The following is a 19,491-nucleotide window of genomic DNA, read 5'->3' as shown; positions in this document are numbered from 1 at the left end:
CGAGCTTATCTTATTGAGAAAGAAAAACCGAGAGCTTTTCATATAAAATAACATATTTTTAAAGACTCGCCAGGAAGGTATGTTAGGTGCCACTGTTAGTGCTCATTAGAGCTCTGGAGACGTTTGAGACTCAATCGAACTTCAACCATCTCAAATATTCTCTTCTCTGTGACAGAACTGTCGTGACGAAGTAAATCAGTGCACCTACACCTAATGGTCAGTAGAGGCACCACGCAAGCTGCGGTACTATCTTTCTTACTCTGGATTTTCATGGTAAATAACCTATTGAAAGAGCTTCCAGAAGAAGGCTGTCGGATGATAGAATCTGCAGATGATGTTGCTCTCATGGTTGAAGGAAAAAGGAAGCCATTAGTTGCCTTATATAGTGTTATTGGAAACCGGTAGGGACTCTCACCAAAATTTTTGCTCCGGGAAGCAAGACTGGTTAAGAGTCCCAGGGTGAAACATTCCGAATTACTCTATTACTACGATTACATCCCTGACAACTTGAACCAATTCACCAAGGAGCTTCCTCACATCGGCATTTCCTCCGAGAGATGTGTGGGTGGGGTGAAATCACTGGAGAAGAGGGCAGTGAGGTTTTTCACGGATGGATCGAAGCTCAAGGGAATGTTGCAGGAGGAGTCTTCTCTCAGGAATTCCCAATCAACTCTTTTTTCAGATTGCCAAACCGCTGTAGTAAATTTCAAGAAGAAGTGGGAGCTTTAAAGTAGCAGCAGATATGTATACTTCAACGCAGTTCGGTTTCTTTTAGAAGGATATGCATACACTCTGAAAATAAGCAAAGCTACTAGAGTCGTCAGAAACTGTAAAACCACTGATCACGTTAGAAAGGGCACTCTTACCCAAATCCTATTACGATGGGAATAAGCATATTTTCTCCTGTCTTCATGCACTTGGGCACTGGAGCTCAGTAAGCGTTGGTCAGCAACCAGCACTTGTGGAGTGTTAAAAGTCTTCTATGCCTAAAGTAGATGATAAAAGCTCATAGCAAGGCTCAGGTATTCTAACTTATTGGCACTCACGGTTAAAGATTTTTTTCGGTCTATCTGGAATGATACCACTCAAAATAGAAAGATAGATTCAGGCAGAACTCTAGTCAATACTAGTCAATACTGTTGAAACAAATCTCAGAAACACTGATATACTCGAAACCATAAATTAAACAATCAGTATGAAAAGCTAACCTCAAAATACGTCTACAGCCTTTCAGCAATTTAATATTCCAAATCGAATAAAATGCTGACAAAATCATTCGAGGAAAAAATTTAAGCACATTAACCACAGTTTGGAACGCCACACTTGGAACATGGTATATGTGTATGCTTATGAGACGAGTTGCCACCATTTTAGTAATGCACAATAATTGATTTCCGCGGTTGGCAGCATTAGCGCGCCCAGCCGAATTTATAGCACTAATTAGAATGCCGAAAATCCAGCCAACTGAAATACACAATTAACAAATGCCGACCGAAGTGCGAGCACAGTTCGGGGTGAGTGAGTGAATTAGGTCCACAAGCGCTGGTTGTTCCAGTGACTAACTCCAAACGACTGTGCGCGCTCGCACCACAAACACACACTCGGGGACCAGGCTTGGCTTTTGTTCTCCAGCCACATTGCATTGTATTAAGTGGGAGAATTCGTTTTCAGTTTTTCGTTTTGCGGTCAGTCGGACAAATTGTGCAGCAAATTTCCTATGTTGCTGTGCATATAATATTTCGGCAGCCAACGTACCATAGTGCATTAAAAGCCTCAGTTTCATTGTGTGCGTGTATTCATTTGTGTGCGCGCAGTCATTGAATACAAACCACAATGCCATTTAGGCTTTTACGCAATGTTGAAGCGGCGCATATTTTTGAGTTGTGGAGAGTCAAATTCTGCTTAATTAGCTGTAATATGGTATGAAAGCGTAGAGTGCCTAAATGTATGCACGGGAATTTAAACCGTCTAAGTTAGGTGGAAGCAGGAATTTGGAAAACGATTAATTTGCTGTTAGTAAGCTTGCAAGGTTAGAATCCTGCGCTTTTTTCTTCTCTTAATGTAAATTTCAGGAAATTCCTTTGATTAAGCCTGCTTTAAGCATGTCCAATGGTGAAATTCTGACTCGGCTCGAAAAGCAACTTGCTTCTATTGATATCCAGAAATGTCAATTAGAGGCATGAGATTTTTCTTAGATTTATTACACTGGGATATTAGGATTGCCTCGGTGTTTCTAGTAACCAAAATAGCTGAACTGAATGCCCTGAATTAAGTACAAGTACGGAAAGCTCTTTTATTTGAATAAATATCTCCCTGAAATTTGCCATGGATTATTGCCTAAGGCAATGATGTAATCCACGAAAAACTTGATAAGATCAGATCACTATAGCATATAGCTGCCATACAAACTGAACGATCAGAATCAGGTGGTTGTATGGAAAACTTTTTTCATTTGAGAAGATATCTTCAAACAATTTGGCATGTATTATTATCTAAGGCAATTCTATTATCCGCGAAGAAATTGTTCAGATCGGATTACTATAGCATATATCTACCATATAAACTGAATGATCTAAGTCAAGTTCTTGTATGGAAAACTTTTTTTTTTTGAGAAGATATCGAGACCAAATGGGGCATGAATTATTATCCAAGTGAATGGTATAATTCTCGGAGAAATTGTTCAGATCGGATTACTATAACATATAGCTGCCATACAAACTGACCGATCAAAATTCTTGTAAGGAATATTTTTTGTTTGGGCAAGGTTTTTTCTTGTTCTCATAACCGAAATCCCTTACTTTCTTATCCGCACATTATTAATTTTATATTAATTCAACCTTTAGTGGCATCTTTTGGGCGCCGGATTTATATGCAACACGCGTTATTTAACTAAAACTTTATAAATAATTTTAAGTAATTTATTTCCATATTTTGTCGCCATAACAGTTGAAAATAGGGGAGACTTTAGAAGACACGTGCGCCACAGCTGTTTGCGAAATTGCTTTCCAATTTGCTTAGCGACTCATAAATGCTAATATCGAAGCCTAAAGGTAGGCAACACTTTTCAAATATATTAGAAAAAATGGAACATTCTTCATTCTTTTCAATATTCTTACACAGTATTTTATGAAATATCAAGGTATGTAATGTTAAAAGCATAAATAAATACTTGTATGAACTCTCAACTTGACACAGCCTACAATTTTCGGCAACTTTCACAAAAACTGTTTGAAAGGAAGAAAAAAGCTTCGTGTTTCCACTCTTTTTGTTTTGCAAATACGTTTAGGCTTTAGGCAATTGAATTCAAATTATTATTGAAAGTGCAAACCAAAAACAGCGAACATACGCAAGCTGCAGCATATGTGACGGCGCCAAGTGGTGAGAGCATGGAACAACTGCCGTTACATAACTGTTAATTTAAAATTGAACACATAAACTTTTGCTCAAAAGATATTAATCTTAGTTTGCCTAAATTTACGGTAAGCTTTTTGGCAAAAATAAAAGCACATATAAAATGTTTGAAACTAAAGCGCCTGCATGTAGGCAACGCGCGTATTAAAGAAGGGATTTAAGTGCACAAAAAAGGTAAGCACGCGTTGCTAACTGTTTATCAATCACTGGTGTACAGTTATACGCAATTTCGTGCAATATATTTGATGCTGATGCTTTTCTCATAACGGCATTTCGATTCCGTTGTGGAATTCGTTTATGATAACGATTTTTAATCACGACAAGCAAAATGAATTAATTGCGATATTTCGTAGAAATGTAATATACACATATGTACTATGTATGTATGTATGTATGTACGTATGTCTACAAAGAATGCCCAGCTAAAGTGCCCATAAATATGCAACGCATAATCAAGCAATCAGAAAGTTTCCGCGCACGCATTCAGTCGGATGTGTAAACAAAGGCAAAAGGAAGCGCGCAAAATGTAAGCGGAGGCAGCCAAAAGCAAAGACAATATGCGCTGAATTGAGCAGCAATTGCAATTTGAGTAGTGCATTGCAGCAGAAGAAAAAGCAGCATTAAATGGGAAAATGTAGTGCCGCGCACACACGCCTGCGCACGCGCGCCCCTATTTGTTTGTCAGCATATGAATAAGTGTATATAAATTGTTGTATCTGCATATTCATTTCATACCACACTTTATGATTGCCTGGGCGCGCGTCAGCCACAGCATGCTTCAGCCGCAGTGCACAGTGCATGCGTCTTCTTACCCAAAATAACAACAAAATTGAAGTAAAACGTAAACAACAACAAGCGGCACGCATGATTAATGTACGCTTGTGCAACGGCAGGCAGCTGGCAAACAGCGTTAGCCGGATATACGCGCAAGCAGCGGCACAACTCCTTCGTTTGCCACATACTGTGCCGATACATGCCGGCACCTCTTTGCAGCGCCCACCAACACACTTGAGTTGGCGCTGCTGCCCGTTATGGTAAGCAGCGTCACACCAAGCAACACACTTGAGTTGCAACTGATGCCCGTTATGCCAGCGTCACTTCACATATTCTACGCTCGGCCATGTGTAGGTTATGTATGGACCTGTCTACTGCTCGCCATTTCTCATTGTTATTGTCATGCCTGGTTGGCTTGTCTCCCATACGCTCGGGGTTGTGTTGGTGTTGTTACTTGCGCCGTTGCAGCCATTTTGTATGCAACTATTTATGGGCCACATATAACAACACTTTTACAACACTGTTGCCGCTTTGCTGCTGTCACACAACGCGCCTACATAACCACACACACACACGCATTATTCTCTTGTTGCCATCAAATTCATTATGTTGTTGCCGGTTTTGTTGTTGTTGTTTTGTATGTGCAAGCAATGTAAGCTTAATTGAATGTGCATGGAAATTGTATTGATGTGCTGAGCAAATGGAAATGGCATACGCAACTTTGGGCGACGAAGCTCTGGTCTGGCATTTGCAAATTTAAGGGGCAGGAGTGAGGGAGGAATGCCAAACTATTTTTATGCGGTGTGATTTTAAATTTATTTGGCGCTGAAAAAATCACGTTTACCGAGCACAATAAATGAATTTTGTATTTTCTTGGAAAATCAAATAGTCACAAGCAGCAGTCAGGTCGAAAAGAAAGAGACGCACTCAGAGCACACCGGAGGTGCGCGAAAGTGGTTGTAAAGTAGAAATAATCTCTTATTTGCATCAAATATAAAATCCACACTATAATCAAACAATGGTTTAAGATGAGTTGAGATTGAAGGGATGCGGAAAGTGAACAAGTGCATTTATATAAGGATCCGAGATGATAGTCCTGAGTCGATTTAAAAAAATGTGTTGAACCAATCGTTACAATTCTTGAAAAACTTTCAAAGTAGACTCCTTCTGCGTCGATCTAGCGCTGTCAGCGCTATTTCCAAGCATTGAAGTCGCCACGGAAGGCATTCTCCGGAAATAGTCTTGAGAGCCGAGGTGTATGCTGCTTGGATCGCCTCTGTCCTCTCAAAATGCTTGCCTTTCATCGGCCTCTTCAGGCAAGGAAACAATAAAAGTCCAGTGGGGCCACATCTGCGTTGTAGGGCGGCTGCGGGAGGATTGGAAAGCTAACTGCATATATTCTAGAGATCCAACATAATCTACTAAATGGACCAAAGAAAAACTCTTTCAACCAATTAAACCGGTGACCTGGCGGCATTCACATTAACTCTCCGGAGAGTGTTTCTTCGCTTCTACTTATCGCTCGATCAAGCATCGATATAGGTTGAACAAGTGAGTAGGCTATCACAAAAAAAAAATTGATTTGCATTCTAACTTGCGTTTTCTCATTCCATCTAATAGGGTAGGACAGTCCTCCATTCTCACCAACAACCTCCCGCTTACCACCGCAAGCCCAAAATATAGGAATATAATATTATATGTAAAAGGAAAAAATCCCCTCTTAGTCGTAAAGATCTGATAATCTGAAAATTACAAAACAGCGACTTCGAAAATCAGTTAAATATTAACTACGCTCAAATACATACAAATAAAGCAAGAGAAAATATTAGATCAAGCAGTTGGACTCTCAAAGGTTTAAGGAGAGACTGAATAAAAATAATTTGGGCCTTTTTATACGATGAACAGGGTACGAGTATATTGAGTTTGCCATAAAGTTTCTATCGGCTAGAAGGGCACGTGAGATATCCAATAAAATACATGTATACATAAAATGATCAGCACGACGAGCTGGGTCGACTTAGCCATGTCTGGCTTTCCGTCCGCCTGTATATATGCGAATTAGACCCTCAGTTTTTGAGATAACTGTAGCCTATAGCTGTCTTACAAACTGAACGATCGGATTCAACTTCTTCTATGGAAAACTTTTTCATTTGACGAGATATCTTCACGAAATTTGACATCCAAACAATTTGTACAGATCAGATCACTATAGCATATACATAGCTGCCATACAAACTGACCGATCAAAATTCTTATAAGAAATATATTGTAGTTGAGTAGAGTATTTTGGCTACGGTTCAGCCGAAGTTAATTATTTTTCTTTTATTTACCAAATTTCACCATGAAACATTAGGTACTCATTCACATCTATGTTCCCATGTATAAATGTGAGTGAACCTGAAACACTTCACTCTGAAGCTAGCCGCACATCCAAAGGATGAAACAAATTTTGATTTTAATGAATCACGAATAATATGAAAAGAATTAGTAACTATTTACTAATAAATAAAAAATCAAGTAGTGACTTCATGAGTCCTCCAAGCTACTAAACCTATATTGTTTATAGTGTTTGTGTTTCTAATTGTGTGTGTGTATGTGTGACCGTTATATGCAAAATCGGAAACCGGAAACACTATGTCTGCACACAAGACCACAAGTACGGCTGCAACTACACATAACCTCATAATACCAAGTGGCAGCAGCACATCTGCATACCTAGATCAACCGACTTGCCAGCATTCGTATACCAATCACGTGCACACACACACACACAAACACGAACACTCGCATCACGCTTAACCCGTTCAACAACTTATGCCTTCGTTAGAGTGTTCGGCTAGTGCATTTGCCTTTCTACTTTCTTGCAGCTGTTGAACTTGCTACCTTCCTGCCACTAGTGCAGATATCCGGCCGCCGTTGCCGTACGTAACTCATCCGTTGCTCGCCAACGATTCTCCTTCGCACTTGGCTGCAATTGGCTTAGGCGCATCGCATGACAATTACCCTTTTGCCTTTGCAGTTCGTTGATGCTTGCCTGTTGTTTTTTGGTTAGGTTTATCTAGCTATTATTGTTGCTGTTGCTGTTGGTCATGCGGTACTCAGCATACTTGTTTATGTTGCATGCTACTCGTACATTGTTAGTTGTTGCGAAATCATCTCACATTTCCTGCGGTTTCCGCATCTTGAACACTGCCGTTGTTATTGTTGTTTATTGTTATTTTTTATTTGTTTGTTCTTTTGCTCTGTTAGGGTCGCACAGACGTTGTCTGCTGGCTGTTAGTTGGGTCACTTGAAGTGGAATGCCACAACGATGTCGGTCGAACGGTTCAAGTGCATCTGTGCGGATTTGGAAAGTTCAAGTTGAAATGATTTAATTAAATTTGATTTTGATTTTATTGTCAAGTGCTTTTGGATTCTCTCAAACTGCTGGCGAAAATTGTGTGGATTGGACGAATGTTATGTAATTTACATCGGAACGGTGGAAACTAAGAGTGAGTTTCTTCGTAGTATCGAATTCAGATATGATTTTTGACGAATCGATTTTTGAACGATAATATTTTTGTGCCAGTTCTCAAGAGACTCAAACGAAGGGTCAATCGAGTCCAACAAGACTTCACAGCCAATTGGAAAATGCAACACAAAAACCCTCACGGCTCACACGGCCTTTCTTGTGTACAGCTAACTAACCAAGGCCGGCATCCCAACGTTGCCGCCCTACAGCCCAGATGTGGCCCCCCCGGACTACTTTTTGTTTCCTTGCCTGAAAATGCCGATGAAAGGCAAGCATTTTGAGACGACAGAGGCGAACCAAGCAGCATGCACTTCGGCTCTCAAGGCTATTCCGGAGAATGCCTTACGTGACGCTTTCAATGCTTGGAAATCGCGCTGGCAGTTTTCAGAGACTCTTTGCTTATAACAGGCTTTCAACGAAACATTCATAAGTATTCTTCTTCTTCTTCATTGTCATATACACCGCTTACATGGTTATAGCCGAGTTTACTACAGCGCAGACCCAGCTGTTTCGTTTTCTTGGGGCGTGTTTTTTTACGTGGCGGGTCCCAAACCCAGCGCAAAACCCTGGGGAGGAATGGTTCACTTTCTGACTTTAGCTTGCCTTCAAACGGATGTTCTCTGGCTACCCGAAGGATACTTGATCTAAGACCGGAAGTCTTGAGCTGCTTAAGACATATGGAAAATATTCGTTTCTGGCCAATCTCAAGTGAATGGCGCTTATAGAACAAAAGAACTTACATCACTTGCGAGAAACTTCTACACATGACTTCATCCTCCGTCGATCTTTGGTGTTCGAAGACTGATTTTTCCTTAAGCAACTTCTGACCTTTCGTTGTGAGTAAATAGCTTTCGTCTATACGAAAGTTCATATCATTTTAAACCCTATTCTATTCATACCGCCAACTTTTCCAAGTTTTATAGCTCGTAGGTTTTATATACATATATGAAAGAAACCTTTCCTCAACTTCAACGTTAAATCTTTTCTGCGAAGACTCTCCCCCTAAAATTGTGGTTCTTAAAAATTTAATAGAGTTCCCTTCAGTCAAGTCAAATAATGCCCAATTATTTTGCATAAAATACCAAATACGCCATAGGTCAAGAATGCGGTTTAGTCTCAGCTTGTTAGCTGTGATTTTTATGCCACACATTGATTTTGACTATATGATATACTATATGCAGGCATTTGCATTTATCCAACTATTGTTGTATTTGGCAGCTGCATTTCACATTAATTGACTTCGTTGCCGTTGGCGTCCAAGCTAATCTGCAACTACTTCTGCCGCCATTCCACTTCGTGCACTTTTTCAAATGCCACTGCGTTAGAGATTTGCCGGCATCAATGCTGAGATATGCATTTGTATTGAGGTGAAATTCCGTTTCGAATAACAAAAACAAACCAGAATCAGATGAGAAAAATACGTAAATTGTATGTTTGTGACTAATGGATAGGGGATAAGTTAAAAAAACAAAAAATAAATAACAAAGAAGATAAAACAAAGGCAAAAAACGCAAGGAATTTAATTGATTTTATGCACCTTGACAGCTGTGAGCGATTTGTATTTGCATGCGCACTCAAACTAGAATAAACAAGGAAACTCTCAATGACCCAGCAGGAAATCTTTCTATAGCAGAACCAAACTTAAACTCAGTTCCCAATATTGCCTTCCCTTCCAGAGAAGAGTGGGAAAAATGTTGAAGTGGAATAATCATCCATACTCAAGTAGCTATACTGATGGGTCCAAACTAGAAAATCAAATGGAAATAAATGTCTTTTCAGCAAAATTGGATACCAGAATCGCCTTCCGACTAGCAGACCACTGTAGTGTTTTCCAAGCGAAGATCACAGCAATTAAACAGAGCCTTCTTGTTCTAAGAAATATAGCGTATCAAACGAAAATCTGTCATGCCTTTTAAGGTTTCATCGAAGATAGTGAAATAATGGCATAATCTCTTGTTGGAGCTAACATACTATTTCACAATAAATCTAACACACTATTTCAAGATGAATCTACAATGGGTTCTAAGTGATGTCCCTGGCAACTATGAAGCAGATTAACTAGCCACAACAGTCACCATTTTACAACTACAAACCGAAAACGTGATCAACATTAAGAAACCCATGCATTGACTACACAACGATCTCGACAGAAGCATGGTGATGGGTGCCAAACTGCAAAAATCGGCTGGAAACGGTAGAACGGAAGTACGCAAAACTCCTATTGGCACTCGATAGAAAAGACTGTAGGAACATGATGGGAATATTAACTGGTCACTGTCTGGTGTCGACCCACGCCCGCAAGATGGGGCTGACAGATCGATAAGACTGCAGGAAATGTCTCGAACAGAGCACCAGTGAAACATTGCAGCATCTCTCGTGCACAAGACTACGCTGTAAGCATCTGCTGGAGTCCCCACAGTATTCAAAACAGTCTCCTTCTGCGTCGATGCAGCGCTGCCAGCGCGAATTCTAAGCATTGTAGGTGTCACGGAAGGCATTATCCGGAATAGCTTTGAGAGCCGAGGTGCATGCTACTTGGATACCTTCTGTCATCTCCAAATTCTTGCCATTCATTGGCCTTTGCAGACAAGGAAGCAAAAAAAGTCCGGGGGAGCTGAAGGGCGGCTGTGGAAGCGTTGGGATGCTGGCCTTAGTTCGGTAGCTGTTCACAACAAAGGCGGTGTGAGCCGGGGTGTTGTCGTGGTGCAACTTCCAAGTCTTGTCTGACCCGATTGACCCTTCGTTTGAGTCTCTTGAGAACTTCTACGTAAAACTTGGTGTTGACGGTTTTTCCAGGAAGAAGAAATTCATGGAGAACGATACCTTTGATGTCAAAAAAGACAACGAACATCGTTTTCATTTTAGAAATGACTCAATCTTCCCATTTTTTGGGGAGGAGACGTCGGGGTGTCCCACTCGGAAGTTTTAATGAAGATATTTGTACCAAAAGCTCACACAGGCGATGCCTACTAAAATCAAAAATACAGACATTTGAAGGTTCACGATACCACATAAATCCTTTAAGAAATTAAATTTGATCGAGTTGGAGCACTTTTGTAACGAAATTTCCTACTGGTTATGATTCTATAAACATAATATAGCGCTCACATCATGCCTCGAAACATACGGAGTCCTCCAGCAATTCAGCGCGTACCCAACCAGCTGAACTCTAGCCCCTCGAATGGGTGTGCGTCACGGATGAATTGGCACTTTTCATCGAACATACAAGCCACTTTTTGGCATTCGATTTATTTCCAAGGGGTTTATTTTTCTTTATTTCAGTACGCTCAGTTTGCACCGCTGCACTTTTTGTTTGCACAAGTGTATACATAACTGTACCATATTTTTGCGTTTTTATTATTGTGTTGTCAATGTTTTTGTACCAGCAATCGTTGTATATCTGCGAAATTTACATTTTTAAACTATTTTCCTGGAAAACAATAACAAATGCGCAGTGATATATAGCGATAGCGGCAAGGTGTGTATGCATGTGTAAACAATTTGTGTATGTGTGTGTGTGTATAGTAGCAGCTGTCGCATTGGAGGATGCATTCATTTAGGGCAATATATTTGCTTAGCCACAAATATATAGCGGCGATGGATTCAATGGCAATGGCAATAAAGACAAACAAATCAAATGGAGTTGCATACAAAAAAGTAAAGAAAAATAATAATAAAAGAAAAAGCAAAAAAGTTCAGCTGACAATGCGAAACAAAGCAAAACACTTGACTTTTCAAGTTGAAAAATAAATTAAATTTGCTGGTTGACCAGCGCGCAGACTATGTTGCACCTGAAAATGGCAAACTAGCACACAAACATATGTAAGGGAGTCTAAAAAGCACACACAGACTTTTCAAACTGCATTTATATAACAATATATGCACAATGCAGACTGAAAAAAATAAATAAAAAATAGTAAAATATATAGCATACGTACCTTTGTGTCTGTGTGCAACGCCAAAGCAGCAATATCAATAGCTTAGGTTATAGAAATAGACAAATCGACAAATCAAAAGTTGAAAAGTTGGAAAACACTGCAAATAATACCACACACATCGAACTCACTTCAGTCGCTCTCGCGTTTTTCTTTATTTTATTTTTGCGTTGAAATACAAACCCCATCCTGGCATGCCACTCAATCAGCAACCACAACCACCAGCGTAGTTGGCTAACTGCGAAACCGCACTTTCAATTGCCTGCATATTTTGTGTTAGCCATATTGTTGCCATACCGATTTTCGATTGTTTTTGGCTGTTATGACTGCAGCAAAGCAATAGTTTGAACAATGCCGGTATGTGGCAGCAACACATGTACACGCACACACTTGTAGTTGACTGCCATGACTGCGGTGTGCACCTACACCGCGCACAAGGTGGCAAGGCCGCTGCGGTATAATAAAGTAAAAATATTTACTATATATATAAATATATATATACATATATATTTCTATACTTTTTATCAGCATTTAGTTATTTGGAGCGGCAACAACTACAAAAACTTAAATAGCAAATCCTTGCTACCGCCCAGTTGCCGTTTGGTTGGCTTTCGCCTTTGGCAAAGCAAATCAATTCAAACCACTGACAAGCTGCCAGACAGGTAGGCAGGCAGTTAGTGAGCTATTTGAAGTTTTTCGATTAAAATTGAATGCGATAGGTTTGTTGGTGAAAATGGGCGGTTTTGGCGCAACCAAATAGGTGGCATGCATGTAATATACATATTACATACATATTATGTACATGCTGACCTACTTAGAACTATTTAATTTTTTTATTTTAGGTTAATTTGAATTGACGAGCTCAATACGTTTTTAGAAAAAACAATGGAGAATATTTATCAATATTCGAAAGAACATTCTTTGGCATTTATTTTTTAAAGATTATCTCTTTCAAATGTTGGCCATGTCTATGTCTCAGCTGGTCCATCCGTTGAGTCCAATTTTCGATAACTCGTTCGAGCATTTTGACTGATAACTTACGAATGACAAGCGTGATGATTTGCTTCAAGAACTGAATCGAAGCGGGATTGTCTGCAACCTGAAGATGCAAAAACACCCTTTATATAGCATCTCCATTTTATTGCCTCTCAAACTGTCGGTGTTGTTAATTATGTACATACATATTTAAATGGTGGTACAAGCACAACAAATTGTGTGATTAAATTATTCCAATAATATATATTTAAACCAAAGCCTGTTAAGCTGTAATGTACTCATTTTAAATTCAATTATTCGTTATCGCCTAAAGGTATGCAACAAATGTTAATAGTAGATTGTCAGAAATAAATTTCAAAGAACTTTAATTAAACCTTTTGATAATAATTGTTATGAAATTTACCGGCACATTTCACCCCAACAAGCTGTTCATTTGTCAGAACCACCGACATCCGGCTGCTATAGGATACAGCTACCGATCGATCAGTATGGATCGAAAGCATGCCCATGTATTGCAAACTTTGAAAACATACATATGTATCTAAAGGAAATTTGACATAGATTGTTGTTCAAGCCTATATCACAATCTCCGAAAAAATTGTTTAGAACGGACCACTGTAGCATATAGCTGTCATACAAACTGAATGATCAAATGACATTACTTGTATGGAAAACTTGTATATTTGAGCAGATATCTTCACGAAATTTGGCATAGATTATTGTTCCAGACCACGCCATAATCTCCGAAAAAAAATTTCAGATCGGACCACTATAGCTAACTGTCATACAAACTGAACGATCAAAATATATTATTTGTATGGAAAACTTTTTTATTTGAGCAGATATCGTCACAAAATTTGGCATAGATTATGGTCCAAGGTAACCATACATTATCTGAATATATTTTCCAGATCGGTTTACTATAACATATAGCTGCCATACAAACTCAACAATTAAAATAAATTACTTGTAAGAAAAACTTTTTTATTTGAGCAGATAACTTCACGAAATTTGGCATAGATTATAATCCAAAGTAATTATGCATTATCTGAATATACTTTCCAGATCGGATCACTATAACATACAGCTGCCATACAAACTAACCCTTCAAAATCATGATAAAGTTCTTTTTATACCCTTTTATGCTATAATAAAAGCAACTGTGTGTGGTATTATAACTTCCGTGCAGCTCAGGTTAACATTTTGACTTGTTTTTTTAATTATTTTTATTTATAATACAATATATTACTTTTTTATTATTTTCTTTTAAACTATACAATATTTTAATACAATATTTCCATAAAGCATTATTACATGTCAAGCGAAAACTTGATTTACAACAATATAACACAAAATGTTATAACACAGGTGCAAATTACAACAAAATTGAAAAATATTTGAGTCGATTTTTATTTCAGTTTGTAAAAAAATCAGCCAACAAGCCAGCAAGCAAATATTTGAGTGCAAAATCCAAGCGACTCAAGAGTACTGCACGTTTGAGCGCGTCGAAAAATTAACTCAAACATTAGTCATGGCGTAGTGCATTTCATTCAAACTGTAAAAATCCCACACGCTTGGTGGTGCTGAAGAATTATATTTAGTCGCAGTGACATGTTAATTGTTTAGAAATTAGAAAGTTCAAATATTTCGTTTTATTATGAAATTTATAATAATTTATTGCGCTTAAATATTAAAAATTGTGAAATTATAAAACTTTTTACAATATTTTACAATTATTATTATTATTTATAACTATTAAGGGTTATTTACATCGTTTTGGTTTTAGAGTTTGTGGGTTTAATATTATTTTTTTAATATTTATGCTTTTTTCGAACACAACTCATAATAAATATTTTCTTTTAATATTTAATTATAAATAAGCACTAACACATTTATAAAATAAGCATTAAAAACAATATTTACAGGTTTGTACTTATTAACAAAACACATTTAGATGCCTGAAATTCACAAAATTTCACATCAAATACATAAATAATATTTTTGTTAAAGAAAAATTATGCTAAATTGCACTAAACTATCACAATATGCACTTGCACTTAATAACTTAATTGTCATATTGACTAAGTGCAGTACTAAGGCTGCTATATTCGTTTGTATTTGGCACTTGCACCTCACTTCCATCACATCAGATAGCATTTTCTAATTAAACGCACTCATAATCCAACTGAGGACAGGTATCTCGTCGTCATCCTCCTCATCATATGCATAATTTAAGGCAACAAAAAGCGATATAATAATCGCCACCACCAGAAGCGACAACAAAACTGCAATAACTGTTTTCTTTACACAGCCCATGGCGTCCGAAACCGCGTTGCGTTGTAGAATGCACTATAAACGGCAAAACAAACAAAAAACATATGTTAATACTAGACCAAATGTGGCTTCGTCGAGCTTGTCAACAAACCCAAAAATAGAGCACGAATCACTAATTAAAAAACAAAAATTCACAAAATTACAGCATTCTTTCACGTTACCTCAACACACAAGCCAAACAAGTTAACCGCTGAACACTTCGTCGCTGACTGCGCGTCTATTTGTATAAAAGCACGAAAAAATAGCAAGTCGAGTGACAACAAAGCCATGTAAGAAAGTGACGCTCATTCGTACGCGCTCCCAAACAGCTGTAAGGCGATGAGTCAGTCGGTCAATTGGTGAGCGGACCAGTAACGCTGGCTTTGTGATCGATCTTCACTCCGCTGTTGGTGTGGCACGCGAAAATAATAGAAAATTAATACTATGTAGTACCCACTTAACGCTTAGCGACTACGATGAGCCATGCGCGCATACTCTCCACGCCATAAGCGAATCAATACATCGCGACGCCTCGCTAATAAGACTATGTAACAAGTATTTTTTTTTAAATGCTTTGAGCATGTTTGTTGCTAACGCACAGTGGCGCGTTGCGCCGCTACTAACGGTGACTAAGCGGAAAGTGCGAGAAAAAGTTGCTCAGTGGAAAGTGTGGTCGAGACCGTTGTATGATTGGTTTGCAGATTTAGTGTGGTAGCAGCGAAAGTAAGTCAGCTGTGGTCTAAGAATTGATGTGGTTACTTCCTAATACAAGTCTATTTTTATATAGTATTATTTTATTAAACAGCTTTGTACCTAAACTAATAATTTTTCGCTTTAAAAGTGCTTTGGATTTTATTTTTTTACTTGATTTAAAAAAAAAATCGAAAAACGCAACTTTCGTTCGAGGATTGCATGAAAATATTGGCTAGTCGAAAAAGTCTTTCTTTTCAAACTTCAAACTATTTTTTTTTTTTTTGTATATTGTATATTTGTAATGAACTTTAATGACCCAAATATGTATTATTTTGGTCGCCAACTTATTGCCATTTTTCCGCTAAAGACATTATTCCAACAATGTAAAACTTTTTTGATTTCTCGGCGAAAAACTGCGACAAGTAATTTCACAGGCTACTCCGGAAGCCAACTTTATTTCATTAAGGGAGTTCTGCATTGACTGAAACAAATGTTAGTCCGATGGTGCAAGATCAGGGCTATATGGTGGATGCATCAAAACTTTCCAAGCAAGCTCTCCCAGTTTTTGCCGAGTCATCAGATATGTGTGTGGTCTAGCGTTGTCCTGATGGAAGACAAAGCCTTTCTGTTGATCAGTTTTGACCATTTTTTTTCGATTGCTTGCTTCATTCTCAACAGTTGTTGACAGTAAAATGTAGAATCAATCGATCAAGCTGGAGCAGTTCATAGTGCATGATTGCTTTCCAATCCCACCAAACATTCAGCTCAACCTTTCGAGGCGTCAATCCTGGCTTTGCGACCATTTGTTGAGCTTCACCACGCTTGGACCATGATCTTTTTGGCGCATTATTGTCATATTTCATCCACTTTTTGTCTCCTGTTACCATTCGCTTCAGAAGTGGTTCGATTTCAATGGATCTCCTAAAGTTACATCGTCGGACAGTCACTCTACCTATCTACCTAAAAGCGCCAAAATTTCTATTTAATGCCAAAAACATTCATTTTTAACCACCGTATTTTTTGTCACGAGCCAAAACCACTCGGAGCAAGCCAATTTCATCTGTGAGTGAATATTTGAATTATGGCTTGAACAACAAAGACAACAGCGGTTAACAATTTTAATTTCTGAAAATGTTGTAGAACAGCTTTAGAATATACAGGGTTTTTTAATAAGCGAGATATGATTTCTTTTCAAAAACAAAACGCACTAATTGTTAAGGAAATTCAAATGTTTTTCTTTTTTATTTAATGTGAAGTACAACTGATACACTTAAGTTCCGAATATACAAGTAACATCATTCGAACGGCCTCCACGACTTCTCTTACAGGAACGAACGAATTCGATGAACTCAATTTTCGATTAATTCTTCCGCTAAATCAAGTCGTATGTTATGAATAGCACGTTCATTATAGACTTCTAAAGCTTGGAGAAAGTCTGGTTTATTGCTAAACACCAATGACTTTAAATAAGAAGTAGTCTAATGGTGTTAAATCACAACTTCTTGGAGACGATTCAATCTCACAATTTCTAGAAATAATCGAATCTCCTAACTTTTCTCGCAATAATTCGGTTGTTGCACGTAATATGTGGCACTTAGCCATGTCTTCTTGGAACCAGATGTTATCAAGATCAAGTACTTCCAATTGCGGCCGTAAAGAGTTGGCTATCATCAATCTATAGCGCTCTCCATTGTCAGTAACTGTGTCACCAGCTTCATTTCGTAAAAAGTACGGACCGATAATTCCACCTTTTATGCTCGGTAAACCCAAAATTGACTAGATATTCACCGTACGCTAAGTTTTTGCTTAAGACTTGAGTGATTTTTTATTGATTTTAACGCTACCTTCTAGAGAATGACTTCGACTATCACGCTATCTCAGATTTGGATACCCCTGCAAAGTTTATACGGCTTTGTAATCAGACGATCTCACTTAGAAATCATATCATCCCTACTGGAAAGCCCGGTATGTGTCTATATACTACAATATTCTATGCACAGTTATTTGTCATATATGAAGGTTTATATTCTTTAAAATTGTTATGCAAATTCATATATGTATCTCCATAATTTTTTAAGGAGGAAGTAGTTTTTTTCTAGCTTTTGATTAACACTTAAAATTTGTATGCTCGATTAACTTTTATGTTAAATGAGTATTAAGAACAGATATTCAGAAAATAGGAACTGAAAAGAAATCACTTATTTTGGAGATGAAAAGAGGGAGATAATAATAAAAAATGGAAAAAACAGAAAAATTGCAAACCTTCGAAGCAATTTCTTTCTAATAATTGTTTCAGAGCATGTGTACGCTGGACTGACACAAGGTAACTATCTACTGATCCCTCGTATTTAGGAGGTTTTCCTAACCCTGAAAATACTAAGGAAACTTACGATAATTATTGATCATCGATGGAAATTTCTAGTGATCTCCAATAATCGTTCTTAGAAGGGTTAGGACCCTTTTTAGAGTGACAGAGTGAAACTTATCGATCAATACCGATCATCGATTTAACTTTAATGAAATACTCATAAGTCAAAATATCACATAGTTATCTCGACTAAAATTTTTTTGTTTTGTTCGAAAAGAAAATTTTCCGAAGCAGAGAGAGATGCAAGATACATCACTCGAAGTACTATTAGTAAAAATAAAGTTTCTAATCGATATCTCGGAGACAGAGCGACTAAATCACATACATACAGTTCGACGGTCATGACTAAATTGGCTCAACTCGTCATTATACATACGCTTCAGGGTATATAACTACAAAAAGTGTAAAATAATTGCACTTAAACAACACCAAATGTTGGATGGGCAAAAAGCAATAACAGCGCTACAGCAAAAAACTAATAACATCACGCTACAATAACAAGAAGGCAAGCACAATAATAAGAAAACAACAAGTGTTGAAATTGCTTCGATAGTGGCAATAAGAGGCGCGTCAGGAGGCGCCACCAACAAGACAGCAACAAACAAAAACAAAAAAAATGAGCTAATATATTAAACGTTTGGGAAAAGTGAGACATTTTTTAAACGTATAAAACACAGAGAAGGTGAAAATGAGCAAAAATTGTCGAGCATATCGATGGTCTGCTCAAGTCAGTAGACTGCATTGGAAAGAGTTGGCAGCTGGCAGACAACGTAGTCTCGGTGTATGTAAGATTCCGTGCTTGTAATGAAAATGCAAAAACAAAACCAAAGATGGAACAGACTTGCAATAATAGCTTGCTAGGAGAAGTGGAAAAAAATGCTATCACTATTAATGCTTGAAGTAAAAACGACGAGAAGTTGCAGTCTGGCGGAAAGCGTCTGTAACCCGGGTGGCGGCATCAACACCGATGGCAACGAAAACTGTTAATTTATGTGCAGATAAATGGCAATAGTGGTGTGATAACAATAGACAATAATGGCAACGAGACATACAAACAAATATAATAGCGACTGAGGGGTCAGACAGGTGTAAAAGAGAGCGATGGTTGTGTGTAAGAAAGTGTAGAAAAGAGAAGAGTAAAAAATTTTAAATGGTTGCAGTGTTTTTTTTTAATTTGCAGTAGACAGATTTTGGTTTTGATTTCGAAATAGATTTTTTTAAATTTTTTTTACGAAAAAATTAAATAAAAATCAACAAAATCAGTGAACCAAAAAAATGTACGAAAGCGAAAAAAATGTCGCATAGAAAAGGTAAGACAAAATACTGCAATAAATTCGCGTCAGCAACCACAAAATGTTGCATAAACGCCCCATTGTTGTTGTTGTTGCATTATCAACGCGACAAAAATTTAATGCACTAACTGTGTATTTGTGTATTCGCGCTACACGCTCACAGTTCCACACACAAGGCGCGTTTGGACTTTGAAACAA

At 37.9% G+C, this 19,491-nt stretch overlaps 1 long non-coding RNA gene across 1 annotated transcript; it reads right to left on the bottom strand.

Moving 5' to 3' along the window:
* Positions 1-13,913: 13,913 nt before the first annotated feature.
* LOC125777445 (uncharacterized) lies at positions 13,914-15,686 on the bottom strand. Its single transcript, XR_007422313.1, has 2 exons — positions 15,123-15,686; positions 13,914-14,976 (listed from the first exon to the last, which is right to left on the bottom strand). It is a non-coding gene; the product is annotated as an uncharacterized LOC125777445 (long non-coding RNA).
* Between the last annotated feature and the right edge of the window lie 3,805 nt (positions 15,687-19,491).

The sequence above is a fragment of the Bactrocera dorsalis genome, chromosome 3 (genome assembly GCF_023373825.1).
Source record: "Bactrocera dorsalis isolate Fly_Bdor chromosome 3, ASM2337382v1, whole genome shotgun sequence".
NCBI lineage: Eukaryota > Metazoa > Arthropoda > Insecta > Diptera > Tephritidae > Bactrocera > Bactrocera dorsalis.
Note: the sequence above shows the minus strand (reverse complement) of the source record. Positions and strands in the feature narration are given on the sequence as shown.